At 35.9% G+C, this 11838-nt stretch overlaps 1 pseudogene; it reads right to left on the bottom strand.

Moving 5' to 3' along the window:
* Positions 1-4485: 4485 nt before the first annotated feature.
* On the bottom strand, positions 4486-5107 carry LOC117032759 (40S ribosomal protein S17-like; annotated as a pseudogene).
* Positions 5108-11838: the final 6731 nt, after the last annotated feature.

Below are 11838 nucleotides of genomic sequence, written 5' to 3'. Positions count from 1 at the left end.
TCTTGTTCCTATGGGGGCAACATCCATGGCCCAAGATATACCTCTTGGTTCTCAACCACCACACGGCGGTTTGGGGCCACCTCGTTTCATGTCTCCACGCCCACTACCAGTCTCTATGTGGGCTTCTTATTTATATCCTTAGTTATAAAACTTCTGTTCAGCCAGACTTCAGATAGTTCTGCAGGTTAATTGTTCTATAATTTAGTTGTAATTTTAATGTGTTCATGGAAGGAAGCAGGCACAGTGTTTGTTTACTCTGCCTATCTAATTATGGTTGAAAATATGGTTATTTTCAATGAAAATGAATTATTTGTGTTAACATATGATGGGTGTATTACTGTTATTTAAAATTAATTAATCAATAAATCATTTTAAAGGCCCTAGGTTTTCATTTCTAACATGGGAAATGTCAATAGATATAACCCGTATAAACAAAAACACTTTGATGTCTTCAAACATTTTTAAGACTGAAAGGGGTCAACAGACCAAAAAGTTTGAGAATTGTTATTATAGTGCAGTGCTTCTCCAAGTTGAATTTGTGTATTAGATGTATACATATGTATAATATGTTAAAACGTTTTCTGATTCAGTAGGTATCATGATTAATTTTATGTGTCAACTGGGCCACTGGGTGCCTAGGTATTTGATCAAATATTATTTTGGATGTGTCTGTGAGAGTGGTTCTGCATGAGATTAGCATTTAAGTCGGTAGCTCGAGTAAAGCAGATTACCCTCCCTAATGTGAGTGACCCCATCCAATCACTTGAAGGCTTGAATGAAACAAAAAGACTGCCCCTCCTGATAGTAAGAGGGAACTCCTCTAGCCTGACTTCCTTGAGCTGGGACATTGGTAAAAACCTTTCCTCCCAACTCAAACTGAGAAATTGGCTCTTCTGGAGTTTCAAGCCAGCTGAAATTCAGACTAGAGCTATACACCATCAGCTCTTCTGATTTTCGGGCCGTCAGACTCAGACTGGAACTACACCACTGGCTCTCCTAAGTCTCCAGCTTGCCCACTGCATATCTTGGAACCTGCCAGCCTCCATAATCACACGAGCCAATTCTTTATAATACATTCTTTTGTATGTACATCTCTCTTGTTGATTCTGTTTCTCTGGAGAACCCTGACTAGTAAAATAGGTATAGGGTCGGGCCTGACATTCTGCATTCTAACAAACCTCCCAGGTAATGTAGATGCTGCTGGTCCATGGACCACACTACTGGTGGCAAGGGTCAAACCATCAACATCACCTGGAGGTTATTAGAAATATAGAATCTTAGACCCTGCCTCTGACCTACTGAATCAGAGACTTCATTGAACAAGATACCCAATAATTCATTTGCATGTTAATATTTGAGAGACAGTAGTTCTCAACCCTGACCACATAATAGAATCACCTGAATAGCTTTACAGAAATGATGCTTGGACTCTGCATTTAGATCAGAATCTCAGAGGACGGGGCCTGGAAATCCTTATGTTTTAAAAGCTGCAAAGCTGACATTAATGTGCAGTCATGAATGAAAACCATTGCTCTAAAGAAAAGACTGAAGATCAACAGTTGCAGTTTTTGAGGCTTTTAATAAAATAAAAATTAATTACCCAGAATAAAGGATAAGAGTAAAAGATGTTAACTAGCTGCTTAGTGTTTCTGGATATGAAGTCAGTAGTTAACAGAGTAAGACACTAAAGGAAATTATAGCATTACTATCTGTAAGAAGAGACCGTACAACTTTTGTGTGTTTGATGTTGTTCTTCGTGGAATGGAGATTTAGCTTTGAGTCATCACTGAAAATTCTAAATCTAGGGTTCTTACACTGTTATGTGCTGCACGGTAGGAGTAGACCATGGAGCTGGAAGAGAGCTTACAAATTATCTATTCTAACTACTTAATTTCTAGATGAGGAAAGTAAGTCTCAGAGAGGGCAATTCACTCACCATAGGAGGCAAAATGGTATAGTGGAGATAATGACCTGAGTTCAATTCACAGCTCTTACACTTCCTCTGAAGTTATCCTCTTGTTCCAAAACCAAGTTCTACACTACTGCCAGCACCACCAGCAGTCTAGAAGTACAATGATCAGAATGCCTCCACTGAAATTTTGCTAACTGGTTACTGAGTATTTTATATCTATATCTATATCTATATCTATATCTATATCTATATCTATATCTATATACACATATACATATATACATATATATAATTATTATATATAATAAGTATTAGTTATATACTTATATATTTGTGTATATTTTAAATATATATTATAATATATATTTCTATTTGATCATTTAACAACTGTTTACTGAGCCTCTGACAAGTGGTGCCAGGAACTTAGTAGGCATCATTAAAAGTAGTTATTTCGTCACACAACAATTATTTGTAGAATTATTTAGTAGAGCCTAGATCTCCTGATTTCTACCTCAGTGTTTATTTAACTGCATGTTATACTGCCCTCCTTGGCAGCTGAAGATGGCTAACATTTGAACTATTCACCCAACCTGGGAAGTGGGGCTGGGACCTTGATTCTGGATTCATTGCACTGCTCTCTCTGCAAACAGACTGGGGCCTAAAGAGCAGAAATTGACTTTGGAAGTTATTAGTAACTGAAAGCTCCCTCCCAGCATTTTCCTCTTTTGCCTGAAAATAGAACTATGAGAGAGAGAGAGAGAGAGAGAGAGAGAGAGAAATGAAAGAAAATAAAAGAAAAGACACACTGTTTCATGTACTGTATGTTGGAGGATACTGGAAAAACTTATAATGTGTTCTGTGCTCAGAGACAGAATTTTCCAAAAGGACATTTATACTATTTTCTTCCAAGAGTCTGTATCCTGTTATACTGTGGAAGAAGTGACCTCATAGTGTTTGTATTTGTCTCTCTCACAAAACCTCTTTTATAGTATTAATGCATGTGCAGATCCTCAGATATGTCATACATGAGGCTTTGACTTGAGCAGGTCATTCAAAGAACATGCTGCTAGTTTTCTAATGGCGTCATCTTGTTTTATAGTGGCAGAGGGCCTGGGAGGAGGAGAAATGGATAGGGGGAAGTTGTTTGCCAAGTTACTTGGAAAATGTATGCCACAGCAATAGAAGAAACCTAATAAAAGTGGAAGAATATTAACCAGTGATACATGTTATTAGTCTCAGAGGAAGTGACAGTAAACACTATAATCCCTTACAGTCTATTAGAATTATAAAGTGATTGTTTATGCATTACCTCATTTCTATAATACTTTACAGTTTATATAGTACTTCCCAGTATTATCTCAAATTTATAGGTAAGAAAAATGAGGCTTTGAAAGAAATAAAAATATGTAAAATCTTTTATATAGCGTTTGGCAACATCAAAAACTCTTTTGTATGCATGAACTCATTAGATTTCCACAACAGATATCTGTGATAAATAAAATTATTATGAATCCCATTTTTCATGTAAGGAAACCAAAAGACAGAGAGTAAGTGACAACCCAGATTTCGCAGTAAATTAAGCCGCAGAGTGAGAATTTAGCTACAGATAGACTCCTTAAAAAGTGTTCTTTCCAGTACATAAAACTGTCTCTTTATGGAGTGTGGTCTTTGGAGTCAGCTAGACCTGGATGTAAATCTTGGCTCTTACAAAGGTGACTGTAGGGTGAAGTCTGAGAAACCACTTAAGCTCACTAAACACAGCTTTTTAATCAGTAAAATAGGAAAAGTAATCCCTAACTCATGGGGTTACTGTGAGGAAAAAGTGAGCTAATATTTGTAAAATGTTTAGCATAGTGCTTGACACACAGAAAGGGCCCGATGACTGTTATTGGAATAAATTTTATCTCTGGCCCGTATCAGTACACAAGCCCATCCTATCCCAACTTCAGTTCCACCAGTCCTGCTCAAAGTTTTAGAAAAACCTCATTTGTTTTTTTTTCCAAGTGAAGCTGTGGACCCCTCTCAGACCAGTGCGGAAAGATCTGCACTAATCTCTGGAACAGAAGTCAAGATTTGAAGCGCCAATGCTTTCACGTCCCTCCTTTCATGTCTCCCAGAACCCATGCAAGCCCTCTCCTTTACAGCCTCTGTTCCCAGCTGTAGGTCTGAGTGAACAAGATAAAGTGAGAACTATGCTCAGAAGGAAAACAAACTGGACTCTGTTCAAACATCTGGTTAAAATTCCAGAACCTAGGACCCCACACCAAGACTCCTGCTCACTCTAAGGGGCATCTGGTCAACCTCAGCTGTGTCTACTGTGCTTCTACGAAAGCAGTCACCTAGTGCTTAAGGCGGGTTTGAGGCAAAGCAGCCTTTATAGTCAGGGGATGATGAAAGTGTGTAGAGATCAGTCCTGATCACTTATTTGCAAAACGTCATGCTCTTTCTCATGAGGGATAGATACTTCTCAAGGATTTGCCCCTTTTCCATGGGGAAAATCAGCACTATATTGTGTCACAGTGAACATGACCTGGCCACTGCCTGGCTTTGCAGTCTCTGCCTCTGACACTTTCTCACATGAACCTTGCAGCCCACTTGCTCTGAACTGTTTTGAGTTCTCTAAGTGCACCTTGCCTCTCACAATTTAGTGCTTTTGCACAAGTTGTTCTTATTCCCTGAACTGTTTTTGCAAGGTGAGGTGAGTTCCTATCCTTCTTGAAACATGAGTCTTTTTTTTTTTTTCTGGTTGTCCATGGTTTATTGAAAATACCACAGCACAGCAGAAAGATTCCAACGGCTCCATGTGTTGTTTTGAAATTCATCCCCACTGTAGGCTGAGTGACCTGCAGTTTGAACAGACTGCCAAAGTCCAAAAGCTTCAGCATTTCCTTACTGTCAGGATCAACTTCAATGATCTCCTGATCCAGGGCTGAGACCTCAGGAACAAAATTACTTCTCCTTTCTCTCTCCTCTTCCTGCAGCTTGGTGGAGATGCCTCCCAAGAAGCTTTCTAAATCCACTTCATCAGATGTGTGGCATAGCGCACTATCTTATTGCGGGGCTTCTTGCTGAGAATAATGGAGATCTCCTTGCACATGTGCTTGTTGTGTGGAAGTCATTGCCCAGGCGCGTGTGGTACTTCTCAGTGATGAGCTGGGCTGCCTTCTACACCATCTTGGTGTGAATATAGCCCATCTTGGCGGGATCTGGGGAAAGAGGCTCCCATAGCTCTTCTTTTAAGAAATGTCTCCTGGTTGCCTTTATTCCTGAGGAGCTGTCTGGGGTAACATTGGTGATTTTATCTTTTGTCTCACTACCTCTGTTATGGCTTTTAAATGTTGTATATAGATTCAATGTTCATATGTCTATTTCCTTCACAAGTCTTGGAGCTTACTGGGGTAATTTGTAATTTTTTTTCTTTTGTAATATTGGTTTATGAAACCCAGTGCTAGGCACATGGTATGAGTTTAATGACTTTTGAGAGGCAGAATAAAAGTTTTTGAATCTCAACCTTTTTATATGCTAGATACCTTTGTCTGTATTGGGCCTCCAACACTACTGTGATTTTTTTTGTTTTTTTGACACCATTCGTAGTTGAAAAAAAAAATATTACAGGTCAGTATGAAAATGAAAATTTTTTTAGATCCAGGTTAATGGACGTTGACTTCTACATTTCTGATTAAAAACCCCTGGAAAATATGGGATTTAGAGTCAAACAGGCTGAGATTCAAATATCAACATCTCTCTGCACCAAGAAAATATAAGCTTTCTGAGATTCTGTTTCTAATTGTATTATTACTTACCTGTGTGTGCGGTGGTGTGAAAAAAACAGTCAATATCTGTAATGATGTCTAGCACTTGGCCACTGCTAAATATATGCTAAATATTATTAGTTTATTGAGATTTTGTGAGACAATGAAACGTGCCCCATATACCCTGGATTTGAATCTCAGCCTTTTTTATTAATTCTGTGACTTGGGCCTCTTTAAATATCGGTTTACTCATCTGGAATATTGGCCAATAATACCAATTTTATATGAAGCCTTTTTGTAACAAGTAATACAGAAATGTGCTAGCCTGGGACTAGAAAATAGAAATACTCAATAAACTATTGATTGAATGAATGAGGGACTAATATTTAAAAATACAATTAATTCCACTTCTTTGTTCTGAAAAATTTCAAATTTTAATGAAATTGAAAGTACTCAAAAATTGATTTTATCTATGTATTCAAAACCAATTAAAGTTATGATAAACTATTGATTATTTTAAAATAGAAAAGTTAAAATTTCAGGATGATGTCAACTCTTCTTTTTATTTTCTTTCCTTTTTTTTTTTTTTTTTTACAAACACCTTTTTACCAAATGTCGATATTTTTCTGAAAAAATCTGAAGAAGGGAGCTGGTTAAATAAGCAAAACATATTTCAGTTAAAAGGTCAATGCAACTATAAGAAAAGAAGATTTTAAATGAACAGAAATAATTACTTATTTTTTAGTAAACTATTTTCATGTATAAAAACATTTTTTAACATTATTTAGGGACACATAGTTAAATTAATGAACATAAATACAAGGAAATATAAAGTTCTTATTAAAAACAGCTGGTAAAATATCTAAATACTTAACAAATGCAAGAATTAAATATTTATTGAACACAGGGTTCCAGTGACATGTGGAGAAGTGGGGCCAATTAGATTCCGTAACCTGATTGTTCAGAAGAGAGGCCCAATTTCTCATCTGCACCAGATTTGCCCTTTGATTAACTGCTGACTGTTGCATTTCCCCCTAGCTGCCCATCAGTGCGCCACAGTTTCAAAGACCAGGGTAGATGGCATGCTTTACTCATAAGCTGCACAACTCTGGCCACCCCAGAGAGCTCTTCCTAAGTCTCTAACTGATGTTTAAAATGAGAATAAAACATTAACAGATGCTGTGTCTTAACTTTGCCTGCTGTCTTACTGTCTTCCCTGGTGGGTCTCTCTTGGCCAATGATCATCTGACTCTAACTTTGGAAAGCTGCCTAGTATAGTAAAGGGAGGAGGGGCAGAGGAGAGGGGAGGAAAAGGGAGGGGAGGGTAGAAGGAGAGAAGGGGAGGGGAGGAGAGGAGAGAAGAGAAAAGAAAAGGGGAGGGAGAGGGAGAGGGAGAGGAAAAAATAAAACAAAACTATCTTGTGTTGTGCTGGGATTTAAGATACCTGGAATGTAGTTCAGCTGCAGCCATTCACTTGCTATGGGAACTTGGGAAAGATACTCTGCCTTTCTGTGCCTCAGTTTCATCATCTATAAAATGAAGCAATAAGATTAAATGGCCTAAAATCCCTTCTAGAGCTAACAGTAGTATTCCATGCCGAAATTTCAGTCATTCTTCGCAATCTATCCTACACAATTATACTCCTACCAAAACACTAACATCTCTATGAATAAGACTAACCTGGGCACTTGGATAGATGTTTTATTATTCCATCAATAAAAGGGAGGAGGATACTAGTAACATGTTAACTACCAGTCATACACTATCATGCAGTCCTTGTTTTACATGATGACAAGCTGTAAGGTAGACTTTCCCCATTTTAGAGAAGAGTAAAATCAAGTTTAGAGGTAAATAGCTTGCCTAAGGCTAGGATATTAATTAGCAAAGTCAGGCCTTGATTTTTGTATTTATTTATTCATTATTTCCTTTAGTAAATATTATTGATCACCATGCCAGGCACTGGATTAAGTGTAGGAATAGAGCAGGGAACAAAGTGTCTCCAAAGATCATATTTCTTTTTCTATTACACTGAAGGTATATTCTTGCCAGAATATCTTGAGAATGTCAAGGAGAACAATACTTAAAATTTTCCAAAATCATGAAATATCGGAGAAAAGAAACCCCCAAGTCATTTTAGAGTAGTTTCCCAACATTTAGGCTCTAACTCTTTTCATTTTACATAGAAAACATGAATTTTATAACGAATAATGGATTTTATTAATCTCATCTCTACAGACATAAAACATACATATATTTCTTCTTTGTTTTTACTCCTATGGAATGACACGATATCTCACCATATCATTAAAAATTGTGGCATAGAAACAACATTTTTAGCAAATTCTCTAATATAAAAGACAAATATAAGTACTTAAGGAACATAATATTAAAATATTAATTAGATAACTAAAATGAATAATTAGAGAATATTAAGATAACAGGCACACCCTATTATTGAGTGCATTTGATGTATTAGATATTGAGCTAGGTACTATGGAGGATAAAATACAAAAGAATCAGGATCATACCAAAGTGAATGAAAGACTAGTCAGGTTCTGTTCATTTCTTTCAGGTATGTTGCTGCAACTGCTGCTGCTGCTGCTGCTGCTACTAATACTATTAAAAATAATAATTCACATTTACTGTATTCTTAACTATTTGCCAGACACTGTGTTAAGTGTTACAGTGTTAATTTTCTCGATGTCCCTATAGCATAGGGATTTTCATCATTTCCATTTTACAGATAAGGAACTGAGAATTAAAAATACTAAGTAACTTGTATAAAGACACACAGAGAAAAAGTGGGATAGCTGATGTTCACAGGTAGATTCTTCTGAGTCTAAAGCAAATGCTCTTAACAGCTAATCTAATACTCATTTTAAGGCTAAGTAATTAATATGTCTGTGAAATTGTTAATACCATAAAAATCAAGATATGAATTGATTTGGAACAAGGACAATGGGTGAAGTTTCAAATGTGTTCACTTTTAAATGACAGTAAGGCATGTAAATGGATATCCAATAGGACTTCAGCATGACTAGGGTTTAGACCTGCTCCTGCAAAAAAGTCAGGAAAGGATACAGCCTACACAGCAAGGCATGGAGGACAGGAGGCAGGAACTCTGAAGCTAATTATAGTATGAAAGATGGGAGAGTTTGACTTACCTAAGCATCTGTCAAAAAACAATCTGCATATTGAATAAAACAAAGCAGAACAATGAGTTTATTACAAGGCTTTCCACCTGCAAGTGGGGAAACTCAAGTCTATAGGAGTGATGAGTTCCAAGTTGCTCACAGACTAAAGCATTTTTAGGAGATAATATGGAAGTTTTTTGGCTTTTCGGCTGATTGGTTGACTAGTGGTCTTTCTTATTTAGATCAGGGTAGCTAAGTCAGGGGGAAAAAAGAAGTCCAGAGATGGCATGATTAGCTTTGGCATTTGGGGAGTGGCTGATGTCCTCTGATGATTTTCGAGAAAAGCTGTGAATTTCTGTAAAATTAGGTTAAGTTTCCTATATGCACCTGCACTGATTGTATCCATTTTATTTGTGACATAAATGACTCCATTTTAGTTTGGTTCTACACACCTCTGGAGAGGCTTGGACTTCTTAGGCTGTAAGGAGACCTCTAGGTAGACTTCATGGTCCCATGCACCTAGAAGCATAGAGCAGGAGTTCAATATTTGTGCAAAGACTGAGGGACTAGGGTCTAGAGTGACTTGGTGCATTTTAGAAAATGGAGCCTTGGGCTCCTCCACTATATTGGTGAAATGGAGTCTGAGGGATTCTAGTAGCTTTTTGTTTTTTTCTTCTTTACACTTCTTTGACTATGACCCATGGTAAAAATATACCTTTATTACAACCTACTGTATATATTCATATAGATGTACATATTTAGCTGATGTTAGTGTCTTATAGAAGGAATATAAGTCCTTACTGTAGACATTGCACTCTGACATTTTTCTAATACATAGTATTTCATTTTTACATTGCCATGAAATGCGATTAACTACATTGATTATGCAACCAACTAACGGGATACAGCTTGTTGCTTAAAAAGTATTGGCCAAGAGTTTACTGGGAGAGGTAAATGCTAGTGACCTATGTGCCCTAGTGGAAGAGAAGGATTCAGGTAGCCTACAGGACATGTCATTTCATTATTAAAAATATGAGACTTGAAGATGAAAGTGAGTCATGAATGTAGTTTGGGGGTTCTGGGCACAGAGATGATAATTGAAATCTTGAAGTAGATAAGTTATATATAGAGAGAAGAAAAAAAGAGCAGAGAAAAGCATAAAATCAAAAGTTAAACTTTATAGAATACCACAATTATGCAGTGGAGTAAAGAAGAGGAATTAGAGAAAGAGCAAAAAAGCATGTTTATATGAGAATTTAATAAAGTATTATTTATGGCACTTGTTTTGGAGTCAGGGATCATTGATCTATTTTATACTGAATTGTTGTAAAGATCAATATTATTGCCAGTGTATGCTGGTTTGTTGTGGACTGTAAAACAATTTATTCTTCTCAGTGGGGTTGTGAACCAGAGTTTCTTGTCTAAAGTATTTTACTCAAGTCCAGGAAATATGGCTTACTCTGCCATCTAGTGGTCAGTTTTATCATGCTCTCAGCTGTGAGTTGACAAATACTGGGCTGGGGAAAAAAAAACACGAAAAACAAATTTTATAATACTCAGACACAGTTTAACTATGGTACGTGCTATGTGAATGTTTGAGGCCAGTCAATAGAGCTAAAAAGTGCCCTTCTCTTAAAGTTGAAATTGGGCACTCTTTCAGAATATTTTTCCTCATAAAATTCTAGGAAACACCGTAAATTAACTAGAAATAAACCTAAGATGACATGAAAAAGAAAATTATGAAGAAAATGATAAAACCCTGCCAAGGAACACAGATAATGAAAAGATGTACCATGCTTATTGAAGGAGATTAATTATTATAAATATGTAAAGTCTTCCCAAATTTAGCTATATCCAATAAAATCCCAGATTTTTGTTAGTTTGTATATTGGAACACTATAAATTGGAGCAAATATTTAAATAAAAGACAAAATGTGAAACAATAACCAAAAAAAATAAGGATAAGATAAAAGACTTGCTTAAGATATTTTTAAAGTATTAAAATAAGTTATTAAAATAAGTAAAATTATGCAAAAATAAATAAGTAAGCTAATTGAATAACACATAGAGTCCAGAAACAGAATTATGAAAAATATTGAAATTCAGCTGATGATTAAATTGTCATTTCAAATCAGTGGGAAAAAAGAGAGCAAGTCTTTAATAAATGGTGTTGCCAAAACGTGTGATACGTTTGGAAAACAATAATTATTTAAAACTTCAAGACATATACCAGTATAAATTCCTTATGGCTTAGAGAGGAAAATGCAACTAAAAAAACTATGAAAGTTTTTTTATAGAAAGTGTTAAGGAGAAAATGCAGGACGATTTTTATAAGCATATGGTGGGGGACGATCTAAGCAAAACACAGTTCCAGAGCTGTAAAGAAAAAATTTGACACATTTGACTACATAAAAATTTTCAGTTTCTCTGTGATAAAAGACAACATAAAGTTAAGAAGCAAATGACAGACTGGAACTTACATTCAGAATATGAAAGTACTTCTACATCTACACATCTATAAGAAAACAAGTCAAGTGAAAATGGGAAAATGGTTTTGATTGGAATTCACTGAAGAAATGCACATGGCCAGTAAACTGATAAAAAAGATGCTCAACCTTAACACTGATCAAAAATGCAAATTGAAAAATGCAAATTGAAACTAAAACATTTTTATTTATTTTCAATGCTTGGTAATATAAAAATGTGTAATAATATGGGGAATAGGCACTCTCAAACATGCTTGAAGAGTGATAAATGAGGGAAACTTTTGGAAGGCACTTTGGCAGAATCCATAAAATTTTGAAATTCACAAATTTTTGACATAACAATACTACTTCTGGAATCAATTCTTAGGAAATATTCACATATGTGCACAAAGATGTTCACTGCTTTATTTTTTTAAATAATAGCGAAAAATGGGAAACACATTAAAGTGAAATAGCTTTTTTTTTTCAATTAAAGTTTATTGGGGTGACAATTGTTAGTAAAGTTACATATGTTTCAAATATACAGTTCTGTAATACGTCATCTATATACCCA

The sequence above is a fragment of the Rhinolophus ferrumequinum genome, chromosome 2 (assembly GCF_004115265.2).
Source record: "Rhinolophus ferrumequinum isolate MPI-CBG mRhiFer1 chromosome 2, mRhiFer1_v1.p, whole genome shotgun sequence".
Classification (NCBI taxonomy): domain Eukaryota; kingdom Metazoa; phylum Chordata; class Mammalia; order Chiroptera; family Rhinolophidae; genus Rhinolophus; species Rhinolophus ferrumequinum.
The sequence above is the reverse complement of the archived record's forward strand: the minus strand, read 5'-3'. Positions and strand labels throughout refer to the sequence as shown.